Raw genomic sequence first — 26,307 nt, 5'->3', positions numbered from 1 at the left:
ACCCATTGCTACTCAATAGTATGTTGTTTAATTGTCACATATTTGTGACTTTCTAGTTTTCTTCTTGTAATTGATTTCATGTTTCATTTTGGTTGGAAAAGATGCCTAATATGATTTAAATTTTTAACATTGAAATTTGATTTTTGGCTGAGCATGTGCTCTGTTCTGAATAATTTCATGTGTACTTGAGAAAAATGTGCATTTTGCTGCTTTGGATGGAATGCTCTCTATCTACCTATAATAAGTCCATTTGATCTAATGTCTTCGGCTTTTTACTTGCTGTTAGGGTGGTTTGGCAATTTCCAAGGTCCTTACATGCAGAATTGGAAACTGGAAACCCTCCTTATTTTAGGTTTTCAAGTGAATTTTATTTCTACTGCTTCCTTCTCTAGAGTGAAAATCAAGGTATAAGGGTGCATGTATGTCTCACAAATGCAGGTTCTCTCTATAAATGCATATATATTTATGTTTATATCACCTATAGTTAAATATGAAATCTCATGTCTGTTGTATCACTGAGCCTAGAGTCTTGAACCTTCTATATATTCCACTGCTGAAAGTAGTGCAGTTCAGTTCAGTTCAGTCACTCAGTCGTGTCCGACTCTTTGCGACCCCATGAATCACAGCACACCAGGACTCCCTGTCCATCACCAACTCCTGGAGTTTACTCAAACTCATGTCCATCGAGTCAGTGATGCCATCCAACAATCTCATCCTCTGTTGTCCCCTTCTCTTCCTGCCCCCAATCCCTCCCAGCATCAAGGTCTTTTCAAATGAGTCAACTCTTTGCATCAGGTGGCCAAAGTATTGGAGTTTCAACTTCAGCAGTCTTACCCAAAGCTTTCTTGCTTGCAAACTGAAAAGCGTTAACTTGCTCACACTTCCCAAGTTTGTTTAAAATTGCCTGTATAATATTTTGGAATTATTTCTTGGTCCAAAGAAAAATTTATTTAATTAGCAAGCCCCAATATTAGAGTCCTGAATTCTATACTTTAAAATTTTCCTCTGTGTTTCTTACCATCACCTATACTTATATAGCTGAGAACTTTAGACCTCTCTGTTTATAAGTCGATGATTTTATGAAATGTTTATTGCTGACCCACCTCAGGTTGCAGGGAAGCAATCACAAAGTTGGGTTAATTGATCTCTGTAGCACTATGTCCAGCAGATAAGCTCCTAGGACCTCAGTCTGTGTCCCACAGCTGTTCCTGTACACTTGTTGTTCAGCAGTCTTTTATTGTCTGTGGCCAGTCATTGGCAGAAGGAAGTGATCTACTTCCTACATTGTCTGCTCATTTTATTCTGTACACTACCCCACCATCCATAATGTGGCCAGTTTCTGTATACATTTGCTTGCAGATTTACAGAATATATCCAACAAAGGAGCTGAGGCAGATTTCAATAAATGTAACATTATGCACAAAAATAGTAATAATAAACATGTTACACAAACATCAACCCCTAATGGTTTAAGAAGGTTGATTTCATAAGCAGAAATGTAAATTAATCTCTTTCTAACTTCTGGCTAGAGAACAGTTTCCTAAGTAAAATATAAAAAAGGTTAGCTATAAAAATGTTCATAAATTTGAATATTCTAAAATATAATTGCCAACTTCTCAGTGGAATGATAAGCTATAGATCTCCAGAATAAATTTAGAACCCAGATAACCAATAAGTAACATTATGAATGTATAACAAACTACAAAATCAATAATATGAAACAACTCAGAACAGAATGAATATTATATAGATGAGAACATTGTACTGGGCTTCCCTGGTAGTGCAGCAGGTAAAGAATCTGCCTCTAACAGACGAGACCTAGGTTCTATCCCTGGTTTGGGAAGATCCCCTCAAGAAGGGAATGGCAACCCACTCCAGTATTCTTGCCTGGAAAATCCCATGGAGAGAGGAGCCTGGTGGGCTATAATCCATGGCGTCGCAAAGAGTTGTATATGACTGAGCAACTAACACTTTCATAGAAGAGAAAATATAATTATTTAGTAAATATATGGCAATATATTAAATCTCACTAGTAATTTGGTGTGAAAAATTAAAACCATAGTAATCTGGGGGTGTTTTTTGATAAATTTAAAACTGGCAAAAATTAAGCAGTCTCAAAATCCCAACTGTTGGAAAGAAAGTGAATCTTGATAGACTCTTTAATAATTGCTATCAGGTATATTCTCATTGGGGACTTTGATGCTATTTCATGAAGTTGAATATCTACACACCCTTAGATCTAGCAGTACCATTCTTAATCATACACCCAAGACTTGCCAAACTTTACTGGGAAGTATCTGCAAGAATAATTATAAAACCAAAAGTAAACATGACCCAATTGCCCATGATAAGATGAACCTGATAAGGTAATAAGATTTTTCATTATTTTTTTTAATTTTTAATTTTTTAATCGTAGTGTAGTCGATTTACAATGTTGTATTGGTTTCAGATGTACAGCAAAGTGAATTAGTTATCTATCTATCTATCAATATCTCTATCTGTCTATCCACTCTTTTTTGCATTCTTTTCCCATTCAGTTAATTACAGGGTCAAGTGGAGTTCCCCGCTCTATAGAGTGGGCTCTTGCTAGCTCTGTTTTAGATACAGCGGCGTTCATGTCAGTCCCAGCCTCCCAGTTCACCCTCTCGCCGCTCGCCCACCTGGCGGCCCTAAGGTGGTTTTCCATCCCGTGACTTTACTGCGCTTTTTGCTCAGTTTCTGAGCCGTGTCCGGCTCTTCGCACCCCATGGACTGCAGCGCACCAGGCTTCCCTGATCTTCACCATCTCCCAGAGTTCGCTCAAACTCATGCCCACTGAGTGGGCGATGCCATCCAGCCATCTCCATCTTTGCTGCTCCCTTCTCTTTCTGGCAGTCTTCCCCAGCATCGGGGTCTTTTCCAATGAGTCAGTCCTTTGTATTGGGTGACCAAAGTACTGGAGCTTCAGCATCAACCCTTCCAGTGAATATTCACGGTTGCTTTCTTTTAGAATTGACTGATTTGATCTCCTTACTGTCCAGGGAACTCTTAAGAGTCTTCTCTAGCAGCACAATTTGAAAACCTCAGTTCTTCAACACTCCGCCTTCTTTATGATCCAACTCTCACATCCATATGAGACTACTGGACAAACCAGGGCTTTGAGTATATGGACCTTTCTTGGCAAAATAACGTCTCTGTTTCTTACTACATTATCTAGATTTGTCATAGCTTTTGCTCCAAGGAGCAAGTGTCTTTTAATTTCATGGCTGCAGTCACCATCTGCAGTGATTTTGGGACCAAAGTAGATAAAGCCTGTCACTGTCTCCACTGTTTCCCCATCTATTTCCCATGAAATGATGGGACCATATGCCATGATTTTAGTTTGCTGAATGTTGAATTTTTAAGTCAGCTTTTTCACTCTCCTCTTTTACCTTCATCTTTAGTTCCTTTTCATCTTCCGCCATTAGAGTGGTATCATCTGCATATCTTAGGTTGTTGCTATCTTGTCCAGCAATCTTGATTCCAGCTTGTGCTTCATCCACCATGGCATTTCACATGATGGTCTCCGCATAGAAGTTAAATAAGCAGGGTAGCTTACTCCTTTCCCAATTTTGAAACAGTTCATTGTTCCATGTCTGGTTGTAAATGTTGCTTGTCCTGCATACAGGTTTCTCAGGAGGCAGTTAAGGTGGTCTGCTATTCTCATATCTTGAAGAATTTCCACAGTTTGTTGCAGCCAGTCCCTTCTTCAGGGATCTTCCTGACAGGCGATCAAACCCAGGCCTCTTTTGTCTCCTGCACTGACATGCAGTTTCTTTATCCTGAGTGCCACATGGGAAGCACTCTGGTGATGCACACCATTAAATGCTTTGTGTAGTCTATGAAGCAGAAGTAGATGGCTTTTTAAAATTCATTTTGATCCAATTTCTATGATCCAATGGATGTTGGCAATTTGATCTTTGGTTCCTCTGCCATTTCTAAACCCAACTTGTACATTTGTAAGTTTTCACTTCAGATACTGCTGAAACCTAGGGTGATGGATTTTAGGCATTACATTGCTAGCATGTAAAATGAGCACAATTGTATGGTAGTTTGAACATTCTTTGCCATTGTCTTTCTTTGGAATGAAAACTGATTTTTTCCAATCCTGTGGCCGCTGCTACATTTTCCAAATTTGCTGACATATTGAGTGCATCACTTTAATGGCATCATCTTTTAGGATTTGAAATGTTTTCAGCTGGAATTCCATACCTTGAGAGAGTCAATTCCTATGCAGGTTGATATGAAGGCCAGGGTCCCTGAGGAGGAGAGGAGCTCTCAAGGAGGAGATAGGAATCTGGAGTTCGCAAGGAGGAGAAAAGGACAAACTTTTTTTCCCCTACATTGCTTTGTCTTAGTCGATATAACAATGTATCTTGGTCAAGGACATGTTTCTCCTTAACAAGAGTCTGCTAACTAATCTTGTTATCCTAAGGTGTATATTGTGGCAGTGAGTCTGGTCAGATCTTTCTATTATTAGTTCTAATCTTATTAATTTAAGATATATGTTGTGGGAGTGGGTCTGGTAAAAGTATATAAGGCCTTGATAAGACTAGTGAGGGGGACACTCTCCATCCCCCTTCTGATGTCTATAGCAGAAGCTTTCTCTGTCCTTTTTATACTTTAATAAAACTCTGCTACTCAAAATCTCTTGAGTGATCAAGCCTTGTCCCTGGCCCCAAAACTAAATCTTCTTTGTTTGTTTGTTTTTTTGTTTTTATTTTATTTTATTTTTTTTTAAATTTTATTTTATTAGTTGGACGAATCTGACACTGTTCACTGTAAGCTATCAACCTGCACTATCCTTGTTCGTCATGATGCTTTCTAAGGCCCATTACTTCTGACCTCAGGATGTCTGACTCTAGGTTAGCGACCACTCCATTGTTCTATCCAGGTCATTAAGACCTTTCTTTTTGTACCGTTCCTCTGTGTATTCTTGCTTCCCTGGTGGCTCAGTGGTAAAGGATCTGCCTGCAATGCATGTGACATGACAGAGTTGAGTTTTATCCCCTGGGTTGGGAAGATCCCCTGGAGGAGGGCCTTGCCATCTCTTGTTAATCTCTTTTGCTTCTACTAGGTCCTTCTTTGCTATTTCTGTCCTTTATTGTGCCCATCTTTGCATGGAATATTCTGTTGGTATCTCCAGTTTTCCTGAAGAGATCTCGTCTTTCCCATTGTATTGTTTTCCTCTATTTCTTTCCACTGTTCACTTAAGAAGGCTTTCTCATTTCTCCTTGCTATTTTCTGGAACTCTGCATTCAGTTGGGTATGTCTTTCCCTTTCTCCCTTGCCTTTTGCATCTCTTCTTTTCTCAGCTATGTGTAAGGCCTCCTCAGGCAACCATTTTGCTTTCTCGCATTTTTTTTTCTTTGGGATGGTTTTGGTCACCACCTTCTGTACAATGTTACACACACCCACCCCTAGTTCTTCAGGCACTCTGACCACCAGGTTCAATCCCTTTAATCTCTCCATCACCTCCACTGTACAATCATGAGTTATTTGCTTTAGGTCATACCTGAATAATCTGGTGGTTTTCCTTGCTTTCTTCAATTTAAGCTTGAATTTTGCAATAAAGTCTATATTATACTATTGCAATAAGTGATTCTAATATTATTTTGTAAATATGCTCATCTGTACCAGATTCCACATATAAGCAATATTGAATAAAGTTTTGTGGTATATTCACAGAATAGATTATGTTAATGTTGCAACAATTGAACTGAATAAAATACAATGACATGCAACAATATAGATGAATTATAAAATCATTTTGTGTGAAAAAATGAAAGTACCAGAAAATTATCTGCAATACAATACCTTTTTAGAAATGAAGTGTAAAAACAAGCAACACTAAACTATGTATTTTTCTCAAGGTCTGGTAACCAGAAACAAAAGACTATTTATTCCCTCCCCCATGGAAAAGCTCTTAAGTACAGTAGTGAAGCTAGACTGAGGACCCACAGTATCAAACCACATTTATTGTAAAACAGAGAAACAGAAGGCATAAAGCTATTACTCGTCCTTGAAGATGTTGAAATTCTCCAGTGTAATTATTGGGAGAGCTCTCTGATCTGACACTGTAGAAGGTCTTTGCTTAGGCCTCAGTTATGTTTTCTGGGATATTTGTTTTCTGTGTATTATTTTCTACTACTCTTGGCCCTGTATTATGAGAGTTTTCCTCATCTGTTTATAAAGATGGGCACATCTAAAGTGGATGTTGAGGAATGCGCCTTTATTGTGCATACCTAGTTTTTGATGGCAACCCACTCCAGTATTCTTGCCTGGAAAATCCCATGGGTGGAAGAGCCTGGTAGGCTACAGTCCATGGGGTCACAAAGAGGCAGACATGGCTGAGTGACTTCACTTCACTTCACTTCATGTCTGTGTAAAGGTTTCTTCTTCTTCTTAGACCCCAGCTCATGGTTTGACTGGGAATATACTTTCTTCCACTTAATAATGAGCTACTCACTTATTTTCTTAATCAAGTCATGTGTCTTTAGTCATATCCAAATTATTTCCCAGGCCTTCTACTCTTTCTTCCTTCCTTGGTTTCTCTCTCTCTGGATAGATAGATACAGAACTATCTACCTGCCTATAGCTAATATTTATATACATATGTATATATAATGTCTCCCAGTCTTGGGTGTCTGTACCCTGATATAGCAAAGTCTGTCTGGAGCCCATCTAGCCTTGGTGATTTATAAGAAGATTATTCTTTGCCAAATGGATATGTCTTTCATAGAGACTTTGTTTCTCAGAGGCATTTTAAAAGTTTTTTTTTTTCTGTTTTATATCTAGAAGTAGTTGACTTTTCCAACCAGTTTTGACCCCACATTTATCAACCCTCTTTTTTTTTTTCTTTCATGTCTACTTTTGAACCAGACAGTTTTTTAAAGTTCATCTCTTATTTTCTAATACCTTACTAAATGAAGCCAGTTCATACCAAATATTCAACTAAAAGTCTATTTTCCAAACTCTTCTGCTGGGTTCATAAGCTTGGTAGGTGTGTTTGCTTTTTCAGACTTGCTGGCAGAAGCCAAGTCTTCCAGAACTCAGTAACGTGAGACTCCTTCTTTCCAACCTCTAACACTGGTTTCCTTGCCACTCCAGCACTGAATTACATAGATGAGACTATTTAAATAGAAGAATCCCACTTACATTGCCAATTATATATTGATTATGATAATGCTAGCTGCTATAACATAGAAACCTTAGATATCTGTTGGTTAACAAAAATGTAACTTTTATTCTTTTAGCCTATTGGATAATATTGTGCCATCTGGAATCATAACTGTTTATCTTATGTTTCTCTTTAATTTTTCTTTTATATTGGAGTACAGTTGATTTACAAAATTGTGTTAGCTTCCTATGTAAAGTGATTTAGTTATAAATATACATGTATCAATTCTTTTTCATATTCTTTTTCCATGTAAGTTGTTAGAGAATATTGAGTAAATTTCCTGTGATATATAGTAGATCCCTAAGAGACTCTGGTCTGAACCCTGGGTCTTGACGATCCCCTGGAGGAGGGCATGGCAACCCACTGCAGTACTCTTCCCTGGAGAATCCCATGGACAGAGGAGCCTGGTGGGCTGCGGTCCACAGCGCCGCAGAGTCAGTCATGACTGGGGAGACTTAGCACACAGCGCGCACACCGTAGGTTGTTTTCTGTTGCTGTGCTATTATAAACAATGCTACAATATACATCTCTTTAGTTGCTTTCCAGTTTTAACATGGGAGAGTTCCTTTAGGTATATATTAATGCATGATCAAAATTACTGAGCCATGTATACTCACATTTTATTGTTTATTAAAAAGTTTTAAATTTATCATGGTACCATTGGCTTATAACATTATGTGTTTCATGCCTACTACTTTATATTTCAATTTCCATATACACTACAGCACGTACATATTAAATGTTAGCTAACTGTGCCAAATTGCCCTACAAAACTGCTATATAGATTAAACTATCATCAATATGTTCCCTGGAGTTACTTCAATATTTGATTATATTTCTAAATAATTCTCAGCCTTATGGGTAAAAACACGTTATAATGTGTTTTAAAATGCACTTTATAGGGTCACTATTGACACTTAGCATCTATTCATGAGTTATTAACTATATGAATTTCCTCTGTAAATTGTCTTTATAAAAGTTGGCTGGGGTTTTGTTTATTATTTTCTTATATATCTTAAGGCATTTTTATATACTCTATAGAGAATAGCTGAAGTTGTTTTTGTCATTCTTTTCTTTTATCTTTTTTTAAACTGTTACAGCATTTTATTTTTTGTTAACCATAAGTTTGACATTTTAACCTTGATAAATCTATGCATTTTTCTTTAATATTTTATGTTTTATTTTAGAGGCCTAATTTTTCCCAATGTTGAAAATATTATATTTTCATTAAATATTTAAGGGTTTTTAAAAAATATATTTGATATGCCTTGATTAAATATGTGTGTGTGTATTTATACATATGTACATATGTAAGAGAGACAGAAAGATAGGAGAATGTATAAAATAAGTATCTGACTCTACTTTTTTGTTCAAATAACCAGTTGTTTAAATATTTTCAATTGAATACCTTATCTTTTCCCCACTGATTTGAAATGTCACAATGAAAACTAAATTATTGCAATATGCATTGACTTATTTATGGGTTCTAGTTTTAAATCTTTTTGTTTATTTTTGCATAAATCTCACACTGACTTAATTACTGTGGCAAGCAAAACAACAGAGCTTAAACAAGTGTTAGAAGCTGAGATAAAGAGAAGCGGCTCAGCCTCTAGTTTACGTAGACGTTGATCTTGTTGCAGAAGCACCTAAGCAAACAGAAACTTGCAACACAAACTAACAGGCTGCCACAAAAGAGTACCTTTATAAAAATCACCAGGCTTAGACTGGCAAGAGACTAGAGATGTTTCCTGGGGGAGACGATGCCTAAGGTTTGAGTACTTGTAAAAACATGGATCATAAAAGTAAGTTAAATGAAATTGACAGATATGTAGGTTGCTCTACTCACAGACTTTGTAAAAGGCAGATCCAGGCTACATATCTAGAGCCATATGGTTTAAAAATCTGTGCCAGAGTGGTGGCACCTTCGCATTTTTATTATATTTTTTAATCACTGTGATTTACAATTGAGGTGACATGAATAGCTGACAGAATATATGTGGCTTTATTTCTACTCTAATGCCCTTTTTTTGTTAGGTTATTAAAAGTGAAATTGCATGTCTTTAAATATTTGGAAGCATTAAAGATTTGGGAAAAAGGGAAAGTGTCAGTCACTCAGTCATGTCTGACTTTTTGTGACCCCATGGGCTATGGCCTGCCAGCATCCTCTGTCCATGGAATTTCCCAGGCAAGAATACTGGAGTGGGTAACCATTCCCTTCTCCAGGGGATCGTCTGGACCCAGGGATCAAAATGGGTCTTCTGCATTGCAGGCAGGTTCTTTACCATCTGAGACAAAATATTGCTACATCCTAGAAAGAACGCAATATTGCTTCTTCCTGGGTTCAGGAATGAATTCATTTAGCAAATTAATGTAAGATGCAATGAAGACACTTACAGAAACATTGAAAACTCCACTTGCCATCAGAACCAGCATGCACTTAATAAAGAGACGTTAAGAAGTGGAATCAGACATTATAACAGCAGTGACACAAGATTTTAAAGGGAAAAACCCTCCAAATACCCAATATTAGTCTGTGATGAGGAGAAGGCAATGGCAGCCCACTCCAGTACGCTTGCCTGGAGAATCCCATGGGCGGAGGAGCCTGGTGGGCTCCGGTCCATGGGGTCGTGAAGAGTCGGACACGACTGAGCGACTTCCCTTTCATTTTTCACTTTCATGCACTGGAGAAGGAGATGGCAGCCCACTCCAGTGTTCTTGCCTGGAGAACCCCAGGGACGGGAGCCTGGTGGGCTGCCGTCTATGGGGTTGCACAGAGTCGGCCACTGCTGACCTGACTTAGCAGCAGCAGCAGCCTGTGATAAGACACCGTCAGAGAGCATTAATTAACAACACTTAGAAGAGGTCTGTTTTTCATGTTTAACAACAGAATGGTTGATGACGACTCAAAATGTCAGCCATATGATTCCATACCCAAATGTGAACAGCTGAGGCTGTACTGGAGGCTGCCTGCAAAGCCAAATCAAAGAAGACAGGTCCATTTAGACATGAGTCCTATTACTTGGCAAGAATATTGATTATAGGACAAGCCAAAAGAATATCGTCTATGTTTCTCTTTGTGGAGTCCTCTGAATCCTAGTGCTCTGAAGCATTTAAAACCAATGTATCTTTATTAATTTTGTCTCTGTCTTGGTCAAAAGAATTCTACTGGTATACAGAAGAAAAGAAGTCTCCATTTAAACAAGAATTGGCTCTTTAACTGCAGAACATTTGGAAAACTTGCTATAGTCAATAAACCTAGAATTGTTTTTACAAAAACTATGTTTCTCTGTGTTATTCAAACTCTTCCAATAGGTAAAACTAATGCAACTAATACTGGTTAAATACATGGGGTTCTGTTTTATATAAAATTTGAAAATCACGTGAAGATCAAAAGAGCAATAGGCTAAATTTTTCCCTCCCAGTTGTTTAATGCATATTCATAATCAGTGCTTATTAAGAACTTTTTTGACTTCTACAAGTGTAACGAAATTGTTAAGATATGGTGGATCAAAGCAGTTGTTCAGACTCCATAATGATAACTCTCAGCAATTTGGTAGCTGGATTCTAGGCTTGCACAAATGAGTTGGAAAAAATGTCCTTGTCACAGAGTAAAGAACACATTATATAACAAAAGAGTAGCAACTTAGAAATTTCTGAGATAGAAATAAAGGGAAACCTACTGATATAAATTCCAAGTTATTTTAAAACTAAATATTATATCTTAATTTCATAAAAATTGATAACATAAAGAAAAACAGATTTGGGAATTATAGCAAATGAAAATAATTCCTGATTTTAAATCAACAGTCTGTAATTTTAAAATTTCACTGTAGAAAATGTAAGTTTTACTTTAACGTGGCTACTTGTATTTAAGATGTGATCCATTGTAAGACTCCCAGTGTTCTTTAGGCAAATAAGTGTTACGGAGAAATCATTTACCCTAAATAGTACAGTTACCTACGTAAGATGTAGCTGAATTCCCAAAATATGGCTGTCATTTACATCCATTATTGTGGCTTTAAATTTGGAACTCCAATGGAAAATCTCTCTTTGCACTCTCTACCTACCACGTCTTATTATTCACAACATGCTTGTTGCTTCATCATATGGTAACCGCTTCTCAGTTTCAGCTTTTGTCCAATTGACTCTTTGAAGTGCCTCTCACAAATCCCTGAAGTTAATTTTATAAATATCATGTGGCCTAGACTTTAAATCATATGTCTCTAAACTTCTCTCATTGTGGAAAAATTCAAATGAGTAGTTTTAAAACATAGAATAACAAAGAGATAAAAATGTGATTCTATTTAAATAAATTATTTTATAATGTATTCTATATATGCATACATGTATTAGCACTCCGCTACTAACGCTTTATGATATAAAAGTTATACTGTTTTAAAAATGCTGTTTGTGCAGTATGTACTACCCAATTCATGCTTTCATAACGGGTCAAACTCATGTCTAATCCTCTCCAAGCATGAGGACATTTAGATAAGTCTGAATGAGCTGATCTAAATAGCATTTTCAGGAAAATTTGAATGAGCAGACTAGCTAAATAAGGATTGTTAATTAATGTAATCCTATCTATAAATACTGTAAATGTCTATATATATATCTGTAAATACTATAAATATTGTAAATAAATATTTCATATACAATTTGTCGGTGGAAATTTTTTATAAACATGTGATGCAAGTTTTTATAAAATCTTGATGTCTCAATGAGGCATGCAACTGAAGAGAAGGGCTTATTAATGTGCTCACCACTAAAAAGCAATAAATATTATATACTCTCAGGTTAAACACACCAGATATAACAAATGCCATTTGCTCTCCTATTCATACAATTTCTATTGTCAGAGTTCTCTTATAATTATTAACTACCACTTCTCATGACATAATATTAACTTTCAATAATAACTTGAAAATAAAATACTTTCCCTTAATGTTTCGATCAGATTCATGGTAAAATGCTTTCAAGTTGATTTCCAACTTAGGGAAGTCTCAATCTATTACTTGATTGATATCAAAGTTAAAGGTTAGGCTCACATTCAAGTTATTTTGTCATAACTTTGAACCTATGAGTCCCAACTTCACAGCCAAAACATTCTCTCTCCAATATAATTTTCCATAGAAAATAAATTTCATAGTAACTGGCATCATCTAGAAGAAAAAAATTGCAACTTAGTTACTGTGGAAACTGACCAAGCATATATTGTAGGCCAAAGGAAAAAAATAATCTAAATAATTAGAGAGTTCTTAAAGAAAAAAAAAAAAAAACCTGAATTATATACATTTTCAATAAAAATACAGGGTATATTGAAGGTAAAATATTAAAGTATTATGAAATTTCAGTTTAACTTGGAAGTCTAAGAAAGTTATCTAAATTTCAAAAATTAGCAGATATTCCAACTACTCTCTGTGTTTTCTTAGACTAATTTCTTGTGTAGTATTTTATGTCAACAGAGGTTGTAATTCAATAAATAGCTATACCCAATTCCTTAGTGTTTATGTGAATAGTGATTATAAATGAAGAGGTAACAGCACTCAATTTATTAATGTCAAATGGTGCATAAATGCATTTCCTAAAACATGCTAAAAAAATGTATGAAGGTTTTCTACTCAAAAAATGACTGCATCAATTTCTTTTGCTAATTAAAAAGTATGTTAAGCTAGTTAACTGAACAGCTGATTAATACGCTTCCCATTGTTCAATATTTATTTTGGTATCATGGTAAATATAGACTTATGGTTTAGATACTCTTTTATAATGACAATAATAAATTATTTGTTTAATCAATTCAATCAATATTCTTGAGCTTCTATGATGCGCTAAATATCATGCTGTGTCCTGTGACAGTTAAAACAGTAGGAAAATCTACTCTCATGGAGGAGGAGGCAAAAATGTCAGTGCCAGGCTAAGGAGAGCAAGCCAGAGAGATACAAAAGCGGGGAAAGAAGCCTTCTAAGGCCTTGACGGTCTGGGCTAGAATGTTAGCTTTCATTCCATGAAGAAGGAAGAATACCTGAAGATTTTGAATAAAGAAGCAAAATAAGCTAATTTATATTTTAACAACCTAGATCTGGTTGTTGTGTTGAAAATAGATTAAGAAGCACAAGTGGAAAGGTCAGACAAGAGCAAGCAGTTGTTTACAACAAACCAGGTACAGATAACGGTGGTTTGGAGCACAGAGAGAGCAGTGGAATTGATGATAAGTCATCACATTCTATACAATTTTTTTAAGGTAAACTTATAGAATTTGCTAACAGTTTGTGTTATAAAGTCCAAGCTTATACTGCTTACCACAAGACAGACTAATAAATTGAGAGACCAGGTCTTGGGGCAATGAGTAGTGATTTCCTTCAGAAAGACAGAAGACTAATAAAATGGTGAACACGTTTCCAAAACACCCATTTTATCCAGGTTAGAATCCAGGCTTCTTTTATACTAAAAGGAGGGGGGTGTGGCTAGTTGTTGCAAACATCTTGGAGCCAGAATCCTGTTTTTCCTGCAGTTGCCCAGGAAGATATGGTTACAGTGTTTCTAGAAACCTCTAAGGAGACAAATATTATTCTATGTTCTACAACTTTTTATGTGTATACCAATGAAAGTGTTATACATTTAAAAGTCAGAGCATTGAGAATGGGCTATCTTGTATACTTCAGGTTATAGACAATGTTCTTTTGCAAAAGGTGCAGAGCCAGCTCGGCTAAGCACAGGAAACAGCACAAAGACTGGGACTCAAGGAATAGATCCAACACCAGTCAGGTTTGCACTTCTCTGTTACACTTAGAAGTGGAATGTGACAGGAATTGGAATCAAAATTAATCACAGCTGGTTCTCTGGTGGGTGCTTCCTCAGTGAGTTGCAGAGGGCCCACTGTACTATGACATTTTATGTAAGGAACTCGAGGATTTATGGATTTTGTTATCCATGGGTGTCCTGAAACCAACCCTTTGCAGATACCAAAGGATGACTGTAGAAGGTTGGCTGAAAATACTGAGAAGGACACATCTGAGGATGTAAAGTAGTGCTCAAAATTCTACAAGCCAGGTTTCAGTAACACATAAACGGTGAACTTCCAGATGTTCTAGCTGGTTTTAGAAAAGGCAGAGAAACCAGAGATCAAATTGCCAACATCCGCCGGATCATCGAAAAAGCAAGAGAGCTCCAAAAATGCATCTATTTCTGCTTTATTGACTGTGCCAAAGCCTTTGATGTATGCATCACAACAAACTGTGGAAAATTCTGAAAGAGATGGGAATAGCAGACCACCTCACCTGCCTCTTGAGAAACCTGTGTGCAGGTCAGGAAGCAACAGTTAGAACTGGACATGAAACAACAGACTGGTTCCAAATAGGAAAAGGGTGGGTCAAGGCTGTATATTATCACCCTGCTTACTTAACTTATATGCAGAGTACATCATGAGAAACGCTGGGCTGGAAGAAGCATAAGCTGGAATCAAGATTGCCAGGAGAAATGTCAATAACCTCAGATATGCAGATGACACCACCCTTATGGCAGAAAGTGAAGGAGAACTAAAGAGCCTCTTAATGAAAGTGAAAGAGGAGAGTGAAAAAGTTGGCTTAAAGCTCAGCATTCAGAAAACTAAGATCATGGCATTCGGTCCCATGACTTCATGGGAAATAGATGAGGAAACAGTGGAAACAGTGGCTGACTTTATATTTGGGGGCTCCAAAATCACCACAGATGGTGACTGCAGCCACAAAATTAAAAGACACTTAGTCTTTGGAAGGAAAGTTATGACCAACCTAGACAGCATATTAAAAAGCATAGACATTACTCTGTCAACAAAAGTCCATCTAGTCAAGGCTATATTTTTTCCAGTGGTCATATATGGATGTGAGAATTGGACTATAAAGAAAGCTGAGCACTGAAGAATGGATGCTTTTGAACTGTGATGTTGGAGAAGACTCTTGAGAGTCCCTTGGACCTCAAGGAGATCCAACCAGTCCATCCTAAAGGAGATCAGTCCTGAGTGTTTATTGGAAGGACTGATGCTGAAGCTGAAACTCCAGTATTTTGGCCACTTGATGCGAAGAGGTGACTCATTGGAAAAGACCCTGATGCTGTGAGGGATTGGAGGCAGGAGGAAAAGGGGACGACAGATGAGATGGCTGGATGGCATCACTGACTCGATGGACATGGGTTTGAGTAAACTCCGGGAGTTGGTGATGGACAGAGAGGCCTGGAGTGTTGTGATTCATGGAGTTACAAAGAGTTGGACACAACTGAGTGACTGAACTGAACTGAACTGATATAACATGAACTCAGTTTTCGATATATCATAGAAGAGTCTGGACATCAAGGCAGAGGCCTGGATTGGAGAGATACATCTGCAAAATATGAGCATTTATCTTGTGTTTAAAGTCATAAAATCATCAGTGGTTCAGTGGTGAGTGTAGAAAGGAGAGTGGGAAGAGAAATGAATTGAATCCTGTGTCTTGAATTCTAACCTTTAATGATCAGAGAGATAAAGAATGAAACTGAAAAAAATGTAGCTAAATTTTGTCAGAAGGGTGAGGGGGAGCAGTCCATTAATGTGTCTTGGAAATTAAATGAAGAAAGTGTTTCTGGGGTTAGAGAAAGATGGATCGTGTCAAATACTGCTAATGAGCATAAGCACTGAATTTAGCAATGTGGAGGCCATGTGCGTCTCGACAGAAACAGTTTCCCTGAACTGCTAGAGATGACTGCCTGACTGAGGGGTTTCAAGAGAGAACACGGGAGTAGAATTGGAGGTAGTAGGTATGGGCATGTACTTGAAGACACTTTGCTGAAAGATGAAGAGAGGAATGGAGTGGCAACTAGGAAGAGTGAGATAAAAAGACAGCTTTTTTTTTTTTTCTTAATATATATATTTTACTGAAATATAGTTGACTTACAACACTTCAGGTGCACAATAAGGTGATTCAGTTACACATATACACATATATTACCTTTGAAATTATTTCATTTAGTTTATGTTTTCTGACTTTTCCATCTCCTTTTTTTAATGTTCTTTCTCAAGCTTTATGTAAATAATATGTGTAATATATATTTTAGAAAACATGAATTTTTGGCCAACTAAAAAGTTTATGACATTTTCATTCCACTTGCTTGACTTAGTATAAATAGAATGCTTCATTTCTAGTTAAAAAGCATAGATATGCGACAAGCAACAAAGGATTACTTTATAGCACAGGGCGTCCCTTGTGGCTCAGCTGCTGAAGAATCCACCTGCAATACAAGAGACCTGGGTTCGATCCCTGGGCTGGGAAGATCCCCTGGAGAAGGGAAAGGCTACAGACTCCAGTATTCTGGCCTGGAGAATCCCCATGGACTATATAGTCCATGGTGTCTCAAAGAATCAGACATGGCTGAGTGACTTTCACTTTCATAGAGAACTATAGTCAATATCTTGCAATAACCTATAATGAAAAATAATTTCAAAGATGGTTATTTTTGAGAGATGGGAGCAATAAAAACCTATTTCTGTGCTTATCAACATTGCTATTATTCTAATATGTGTAAAAAAATGGCCCCTGTTTTCTCATAACTCATTGAACAATCCCAATAATTAACAGTGATTATTATAAATTATGTCTGACCTCTTATTCTATTTTCACATGTACATCAAATCATTTGCATTTCATCAGGCTTCTTGAATTGCAGGTTCCCAAGATATATGCAATGAAATTTTAATTAACAATCAAATTTGAGCATATTAGAAAAAATGTTTTTAATGATAAATAGGTGTTAAACCTTAAGATGAATCTGTCACTTAAATATGAGTACCAAGCTTCTGCTTTTCAAGTGTGATAATCAAATATTCTTCTAAAATAAAACTGGTGGGATTATTTTTCAAGACCAGTGCACATATATTCACATAAAATTGGGCATGACTGGACATAATAGAAGAAATTAGTGAAAGGAAAATTTAAGATGGGAATCAGGACGAGAGAGATTTTAATGAGAACTAGTGAATGGTACAATGATCTCCCACAAGGAAGTTCAGAGACTTCATATTTCATGCACGATATGCATACTGCATGAAGAATAATTTTTTGGAGGATCAAACCTTGCTGCTGATCCCAGAAAGCAGAGCGTGCTGATTCAGTATATGAGTTTAGATACTTCTTTTTGAAATGCCCATGCCCTGCAGCTTATAAGGAATGATGAAACAGTTTTGTATATGTACCAACCACCCTTTAAGAAAAAGGATTGCACTCTTAAATCTGTTTCATTTTCTGTCTTATACTATAGGTTGAACCACATGAAGTTACTAATGTTTTGAAAGTCAAAAATGATTGACTCTTTACAATGTATTTTTTTTATTTAAACCTCATCCATTGGTCCTTTTCAAGAGCATCCTCACATTTTTTATATCTTAAAGAAATCTGCTGAGGTGTATGCTGCCAGTTGAGTAGGTACTAGGCCTGTAGGTATCCTTCTAACCCTTGTTTTGGTTCCCAGTTTCTCTCATGCCTTCATCTTAACAGATACTTCAAGTCTCTTTTCTAGTGGTTGAATTGACTCCATCCCATTAAGATCTCTTTGCCTTTGTTATAAGGGCGATTGCTGCACTGTCCTTTTCTTAACAGAGGTTGAATATTCTATCTCAGAGAAAAAAGACAATTTAAGGCAAGTTGTTTTAAATTCCATCATGTCAAATTCAAAAACCAATAGACTAAATGCCAACATGTCCTTGGCTTCCCCTAATAATGGTGTGTGTGCTCAGTTGTGTAAGACCCTTTGTGACCCCACCAACTGTAGCCTGCCAGGCTCCTCTGCTCATGGGGTTTTCCAGGCAAGAATACTGGGGTGGGTTGCCATTTTCTCTTCCAGGGAATGGATCTTCCTGACCCAGGGATTGAACACACACCCCTTAGGTCTCCTGCATTGGCAGGCAGATTCTTTACCACTAGCACCACCTGGTAAGCCCCATAATAATAATATTTGTATAATTAATTTATTAACTAACATTAATAAATTTGCATTATTCTTAAACTAGGTAAGTATTGAATTGGCCAAAAGTTTCGTTCAGAGTTTTCCATAGTTCAGTCGCTCAGTCGTGTCCGACTCTTTGTGATTCCATGGACTACAGCACGCCAGGCTTCTATGTCCATAACCAGCTGCCAGAGCTTGCTCAAAGTCATGTCCATACAGTCAGTGATGCTATCCAACCATCTCATCCTCCGTCGTCCCCTTCTCCTCCTGCCCTCAATCTTTTCCAGCATCAGAGTCTTTTCAAATGAGTCAGTTCTCCTCATCAGGTGGCCAAATTATTGGAGTTTCAGCTTCAGCATCAGTCCTTCCAATGAACACCCAGGTTTGATCCCCTTTAGGATGGACTGGTTGGATCTCCTTGCAGTCCAAGGGACTCTCAAGATTCTTCTCCAACACCACAGTCCAAAAGCATCAATTCTCCGGTGCTCAGCTTTCTTTATAGTCCAATGCTCACATCCACACCTGACTACTGGAAACACCATAGCTTTGACTAGATGGGCCTTTGTTGACAAAGTAATGTCTCTGCTTTTAAATATGCTGTCTAGGTTAGTCATAGCTTTTCTTTCAAGGATCAAATGTCTTTTAATTTCATGGCTGCAGTCACCATCTGCAGTGGTTTTGGATCCCCCAAAAGTAAAGTCTCTCACTGTTTCCATTATTTCCCCACCTATTTTCCATGAAGAGATACCTGAAACAACTTTTTGTTTAACCAATATAACAGTCTATTTTAGAACTAATAAATTCAAAAGGTAAATATTTAAGTAGGTTCTTTTTTCTTTATTTTGGTCTTATTTATTCTAGAAAATCAAGACAGAGTGAGCTTGAGTAAAAGAGAGTTTTGTTTTTGTTTTTTTCTCCACAACTTTAAAAAATTTCCCTTTTTCCTCTCATCTTTTTTTCTTCTTTATTTTCAAAGGACAAAATTAAACACACAGTTCCTTTAATTTCAAATATGTTTGGCAATACATTTGTATGCATTTTCAAAGATGTTTTAACAGGTTGCAATTTTAATTCTCCATTAGAGTTTTGACTGAAAGCAATGTTAAAGTCTTATGTCCTTGGTGGGGGAGGACGCTTCCTCACTATTTATGTTCCATATCATTAAGCTCCCCTGCTATGCATTAGGCATGCTTTTTACCTTAATTCAGGATAGAAATAAAGACAGAATGCAATGCTTAACCTGCAAAAGCTTGTCTTCAACTGGGCAAAGCTATGTGAAAAATATAATGAAGATCAAGTGAGAATACTCACCATGAAAACTGTTTCTATCAATGGTCTGAATATTATAGAATTTCTGGTAAAAAATCTAGTTACTTTTCCAGCCAGTACAGGGCTGCTTGGAGGCTGGAAGGGGTGGTGAGTTCCAAATAAATTTCTGGAATTTCTGAACACCCCTGGTCAGTACAAGATGGATCCAGTAGTCTTAAGTTACATGGACAGTGCATTGCGGCAGTTAGATGTCTCAATACTGGATTCTCCAAGCTGGCTCAATGACCTTGATATTGGGTTTGCCTTTGAGTACTTGGCCAACAGTCAGTTTCATGACTGCACTGACCATGTCTGCTTCATCAGCCCCGAAGTTACTCAGTTCATCAAGTGCTCTGGCAACTCAGCAGAGATCGCCATGTTCCTTGAGCCATTGGAACTCCCAAACAAGAGGGTTATATTTGTAGCCATCAATGTTAATTCCACACATGCATCTGGGAAACCCACTGAAGCTTTTTGGTTTATCTGCAAGATAAAAATGCCTTTTTTTCATTATGATTCTCATGGTAGTAGTAACTCATTCCATGTAAAGCAGGTAGCAGAGAAACTAGAAGCTTTCTTAGGCAGAAAAGGAAACAAACTGGCCTTTGTGGCAGAGAAAGCCCCTGCTCAACAAATAGCTATGACTGTGGGATGTACATGATATGTAACACTGAGGCCTTGTGTCAGAACTTCTTTAGAGTTCAAAAGTCTGTTCTGTACATCTGTGTCTCTTTTTCTGTTTTACATATAGGGTTATCGTTACCATCTTTCTAAATTGAACTCTGTGGGAGAAGGTGAGGGTGGGATGTTTCGAAAGAACAGCATGTATGTTATCTATGGTGAAACAGATCACCAGCCCAGGTGGGGTGCATGAGTCAAGTGCTCGGGCCTGGTGCACTGGGAGGACCCAGAGGAGTCGGGTGGAGAGGGAGGTGGGAGGGGGGATCGGGATGGGGAATACGTGTAACTCTATGGCTGATTCATGTCAATGTATGACAAAACCCACTGAAATGTTGTGAAGTAATTAGCCTCCAACTAATAAAATAAAATTAAAAAAAAAAAAAAACAAAAACAAAAACAAAAAAAAAAGAACTTCTTTAGACAACAGCCAGAATCACTGCTGCAGCTACTCACTCCTATGGAAATATCTTATTGCCAGATTTGCTAAAATTTTGCTGTTGAAATATATTTGACTTTTGAAGTCTTTTCTTTCTTCCTGTCCCCATGCATTGGGTGGCTGCAGCCTCAGTGCCTGAGGGATGATGCCTGGGAGATGAAAGTTTAGAACACTTACTTAACCCTGAGAGAATATTGTTCTCTGTGTTGTCCTAATGAAAAGCTTTACTTTAACCCTAACTTCAGAGTAATATTAATCACCAAAACTGATTAATTCCCTTTCAGGCTCTCTTATCCACATTGGTTTATTTCAAAGGAGAAATAAAAATGATCTGTAAAACAAATTAAGAATATGTGAAATCTAGAAACGAGAAGAAAATCATAGAGCAACCAAACATTTACTGCATAGCCCACATATTTCAAGAGACCAACTGGCTAGAAGGAGCTCTCAAGACCTAACCTAACTCAAGATCAAAGTATTATCATTTACTCAGCTGTGTGATACCTCTACCATTCAACAAGCAAAGGCTTTCCCAGCTAACCTTTGCCAATACTTGATGAAGATGGTGTTAGCCTATAGTCACCCATCTGATTCCTGGAGCACTTTAAGAAAGGGGGAATCTTAAATAACTTTGTTGAAATAAATGTCTGTGGTGGACCTCTTGTTTTGCATCTGACACTTAACTAAAGTTGGTTTATTTTTGTAAAGGAGGAAAAAGTGACATTTCTAAACTTGTTAACTTAGTTAAAAAATGCAGACAATGTAATTTTTGAAATGTGGAACCAAGAGTTAAAATAAATGCTATTCCTTCTTTTAAAAAAAATATATAGTTGAATTCAGGAAGCTTGTGTGTTAGTCACTCAGTTGTATCCGACACTTTGCTATTCCATGGACTGTAGCCCACGAGGCTCCTCTGACCATGGAATTCTTCAGGGAAGAATACTGGAGTGTGTTGCTATTTCCTTCTCCAACAGGAAGCTTATGAGGACCTTTCAAGTAATAAATACAAAGGTAACTTACAGGTAGTTGGACTTTTTTATGAATAAATGCAATATTCTAGTGCCAGGCCAAACTATTTTCACTTAAGCCCAACTGCATCAGAAATATCTGGGTGATCAACAAACTTCTATAAATGTTATTTTCTCCATCATCTCTACTCTGGGGAGAGGAAGGAAAAAAAAAAATTATCTCTATAGTAACTAAGACTCTGGGATTCTAAAAATCTGCATATGTCTCAGTCTTCCTACATTATCCTTGGTTCTGTTCTGTTGATTTTTGGAGTAGCAATGATTTGTCAAAGAAGATTCCTTTGTCCATTATCTTTGGTTCAAGGTAAACCTGTAATCCTGGATAAGTCATTTCACTTCTCTGAGGTTCATATACACTTGTCTATAATCTGAAAGTGTTGGCAACCATATCTGATCATTGGTATGGGGATTAAATTCAGTAACACAGTTCAAGTACCTCATAAAGTATGTGTTCAAGAGATGAATTTCATTATGAAAATTTAATCTATTGTTGAATTTCACAACTCTGAGATGAGATCAACTTTGGGATTCATTTTGCTTCAAACATTTACTAAGAGATGGATATGACTACATTGCAATGGTCAGTTTCATTTCTTCATTGTTTTAAAGATCTCTGACATTCCTGGAGTCTGCTTTAAGGTTGTCAAGGTAGCCAATGTCTCTCTTTTGGCTTTATACAAAGGCAAGAAGGAAAGACCAAGATCATAAATTTTGATGATGAAAGCATAATAGTAATAAATTTTCATATACCAAAAAAAAAAAAAAAACCTCTGAAATCATTACAGATTCATAGGAAGTTGCAAAAGTGTACAAATTCCAGGGAAAATGACCAGAAAAAAAGAATAAAGATGTATGTGTAACGGAATCACGTTGCTGTGAGCCTAAACCTAACACAACATTGTAAATCCGCTCTTGTTCTCAGTCGCTAAGCGTGTCTGACTGTGACCTCGTGGACTGTAGCATGCCAGGCTCTCCTGTCCTCCAGTGTCTCCTGGAGTTTGTTCAAAATATGTCCACTTGGTCAATAATACCAATATGTCAACATTGAGTCAATAATGCTATCAACTCTACCTCAATGGAAAAAAAAAAAAAGAAAAAAAGGCATGCAGTCCATTTGCCATTCACGTAACTTCCCCAGTGGTGACAACTTACATAACTATAGTTCAATATAAAAACCAGAAGACTGATATAAATGCAAGACTATAGACCTTATTCAGTTTTTACCATTATTTATATGAACCCTTTGAGTGTGTGTGTGTGTCTGTATACATAGGGGAGTGTTTAGTTATATGCAGTGCCTTCCACTTATAAATTAGTGCAACCACTCCTAAAATCAAGGTACAGAATTGCTCCATCATCATAAAGGAGCTCTTCCTGCTATCTGTTTATGCTGACAGCATTCCTCCCTTCCAACACTGGTCTTGTCCTTTTGGCAACCACTATTATATTCCCCACATCTACAGTTTTTTGATTTGGAGAGTGTTATACAAATGAACTCTTCCATGTGTCTCCTATTTCTTTTCCTTTGTTTTTCCCTTTCCTTTTCATACTTAATGTATTCTTCCATTTCTCTTACCATCAGAAATCACTTTCCCCTAAAGTCCACTATGTATGAAAAAAAGCTAATATGTTGCTTTTATTTAAAAAAAAATCTAAATCATGTTTTAGGCAGTGGGAAGCTTCTAATCAGTTTAAAGTCTTTGGTATGATCTTAGTTTTATTTAAAAAACAGGATGTTCTTCTGTTTACTAAATAGTCACTTGCCTCTTGTATTTATGTCCTCTTGCTATGTAACCAGTTACCACAAATGAATGAGCCTAAAGCAAAAAAATAAATGTTTCTATTACGACTGGGTCAGAAACCCAGGCATAGTAAGAGCAACTGGTTTCCCTGTTAGGATCTCACAGACTGAAACCAAGATATGGGCCGTTTCAGGCTCTTATCTGGAGCCTCTGGGAGGTAATTCTTCTCCACCTTCATTCAGGCTGAATTCAGTTCTCTGCAGTTGTAAGACCAAGATTCCATTCCCTTGCTATCTGGAAAGTCTAGCTATCAGTCTGATGTGTCCCTTAGCCTGTAAAGTCTGCTCACACCCCTTGGTTCACAGCCCCGTCCATCTCAGAAGCCAATCATAGTGCATAGAATTTTTCTTGTCTTTTGGGTTTTTGTGATTTCATCCTCTGCTTCTCTTTTTAAGTGCTCATATGGTTATATCTCTGTAGTATGTGCCTGCTCCGTCATGTCCGACTCTTTACAATCCTGGGAACTGTAGCCTGTCAGGACCCTCTGTCTGTGGAATTTCACGGGCAAGTATTCTGGAGTGGGCTGTTATTTCCTTCTCCAAAGGTTCTTCCTGACCCAAGGATCAAACCCACATCTCCTGTGTCTCTGCACTGCAGGTGGATTCTTTACCTACTGAACCATCAAGGAAGCCGCAAGTGACACTAGGGGTCAGGGATGATGGGAGTTAATGTTTGTCTGCCAAAAATCTCCACTTTTGTTTGTTAATAAGTTTGTTATACTTGTGTGTGTGTGTGTGTGTGTGTGTGTGTTTGTGTGCGTGTGTGTCTATGTATCTGTGTGTGTGTGTGTGTGTGTGTGTGTGTGTGTGTGCGCGTTTGGCTTCCAGGAAGATCAATTAATTCACAAAATGTTAAACTTCAAATGACAAATCCTTAGTTCTAACATTTTCTGTCTTAGACTTAACAAAAAAGTCTAACAGAAGGCTTGCTTATATTTATAATGCAAACATTTTTGTTCTTTCTGTATAGTAACAAGGCATTGTTTTATTTTATTTATTAAATTTATTTTCTAAATGCACTGTAATCTGTTGCTATTCTCTGTGAGATATACCTCAGGGAGAAATAGGCACTTTTATTCATAATAGTGCCAACCTCGAAATTATCTCCTGTTCTTTTAAAATGGTGTTAATCTTAGTCTCCATGATGGTTTGTTGGTAGAAAGGATAATGGGAATAAAATTGGATTGAAATTTTAAAAGAAAGTCTGCTTTAAAATAATACTGGAGACTAAACAGGTTAGACCATTTTTGTTGCGGTAGAACTGAGCACCAAAACCATAGCCAGATTGTGCCTCCCACACACAACCAGCAAGGCAGCTGTGCCTTTCTCATGCCTCTGCCTTACAGTAAGGAGAACCTAAATACCTAATGGGCAAGAAAAGCTAGTTGGTAAATGATATTTCTTAACTGATGAAAGTTCCAACCCTGAGCACAGCTATTGTTTATTGCAACCAAATATTCAAGAACATTCACAAGTGGCGTGCAAGCAGATATTGTAAATGGATGATATTTACAAGTATGTAGTTTTTCTAAGACAAGTTTGACAAGTAGATGGCATTGCTCCTGATGGCTGTGTTTTTGGACTAGTACTTCACAAGGAAACATAATTCACCCTAGTGCTCTCCACAGCTACGAGCAACACTGTGGAAAACTTCTCGCTGTGAGTGGAAGCCAAAATTACATTTTCTGGAGTTAAATAGAAACATTCTTCTCTCTGATCAAATTTTAATGAAACAATTCAGAGGAAAACCAGCATCTTACTTCAAAAATTGTTTTTACTGAAAATATAATAAATTCCAGCCTTGAGGCACAATCAGAGCTTCTCCATTTGGCTCTTCACTGCTGGCTGCATCAAATTGATGAAGACCTGCACTTCAACACTGGCCTTGAATTCAAGGTCAATTTAATGTTCACCGGGCACTGATTAAAGTGCAATTCATATGTTCTCTCAATCAATAGAATAATGGAAACTGGAATGTGGCCAGAAAACGTTATTTAAGCTTCACTTTTGTCTTCCATAATTTTTAAAGTACATTTTCTATTTATTATTTCAACTGCAATTTAATTCTCTGAGTCCTTGGGGATCTAGTTAGAACCACAGAGCACATGCCCTTAAGGTAGTTCAGAAAACACCTAGTCCAAGCCATTTGTTGTGCAGATAAAGACTGCAAGGTCCCCAGGGGGCCTGACCGAACCACGGTCAACTAGAAGGTCACCCGGGACAAGGGAGCTGGTGAGCACACAGTCCTGAGATGTTATGAAGAATCTTGCTTCTTCACATATTGTAAAAAGAGTGAGTTCATTTTAAAAATACAGTTTAATATGTAAATGACATATATTTATTAAAAATGAGGGAGAAAAAGTTCATAAATTACAGAAAAGTAAAGGAAGACAAATAAAAATGCTCAACCTCCTATTTCAGAAACAACCATTTCATACATTTTATGAACATTATTCCAGATATCACTTATATGTACAAATAGAGGGCAGAAAGGAGGAAAAGTACATAAAAGAGAGAAAAGAGGTAGAGAAAATTTAACTTTTAAGGAGAGAGAATAAATAGCTAAAAGCCAGGATTATAGCAGGCATGTTATTTAAATAAAGCATACATTTCATCTTATTTAAAATTAGCTCAAGAACAAACCTGAAGTACTTAATTGTAGATAGATATTATTGCAAGACACAGACATGAAAAAAAATATTTTTCAAGAAATGATATAAATATTTCATCCTAATTTTAAAGAACATACTTTATCCATGTTGAGTATCCACTGATTTTTTTCTTAAGGCAAAAAGAAAAAAATAGCACACATGTAATACCTCTGTCTTCCCTCACTTAATATCCAGATTTTTTTTTAATTTAAACTATGATTTCTACACTGCTAAAGTTTGTTAATTTGTACCTT

At 37.1% G+C, this 26,307-nt stretch overlaps 1 pseudogene; it reads left to right on the top strand.

Annotated features, from left to right (window-relative positions):
• Nucleotides 1–19,589: 19,589 nt before the first annotated feature.
• On the top strand, nt 19,590–20,624 carry LOC136164208 (sentrin-specific protease 8-like; annotated as a pseudogene).
• Nucleotides 20,625–26,307: the final 5,683 nt, after the last annotated feature.

Source organism: Muntiacus reevesi, chromosome 3 (assembly GCF_963930625.1).
Source record: "Muntiacus reevesi chromosome 3, mMunRee1.1, whole genome shotgun sequence".
Classification (NCBI taxonomy): domain Eukaryota; kingdom Metazoa; phylum Chordata; class Mammalia; order Artiodactyla; family Cervidae; genus Muntiacus; species Muntiacus reevesi.
The sequence above is the reverse complement of the archived record's forward strand: the minus strand, read 5'-3'. Positions and strand labels throughout refer to the sequence as shown.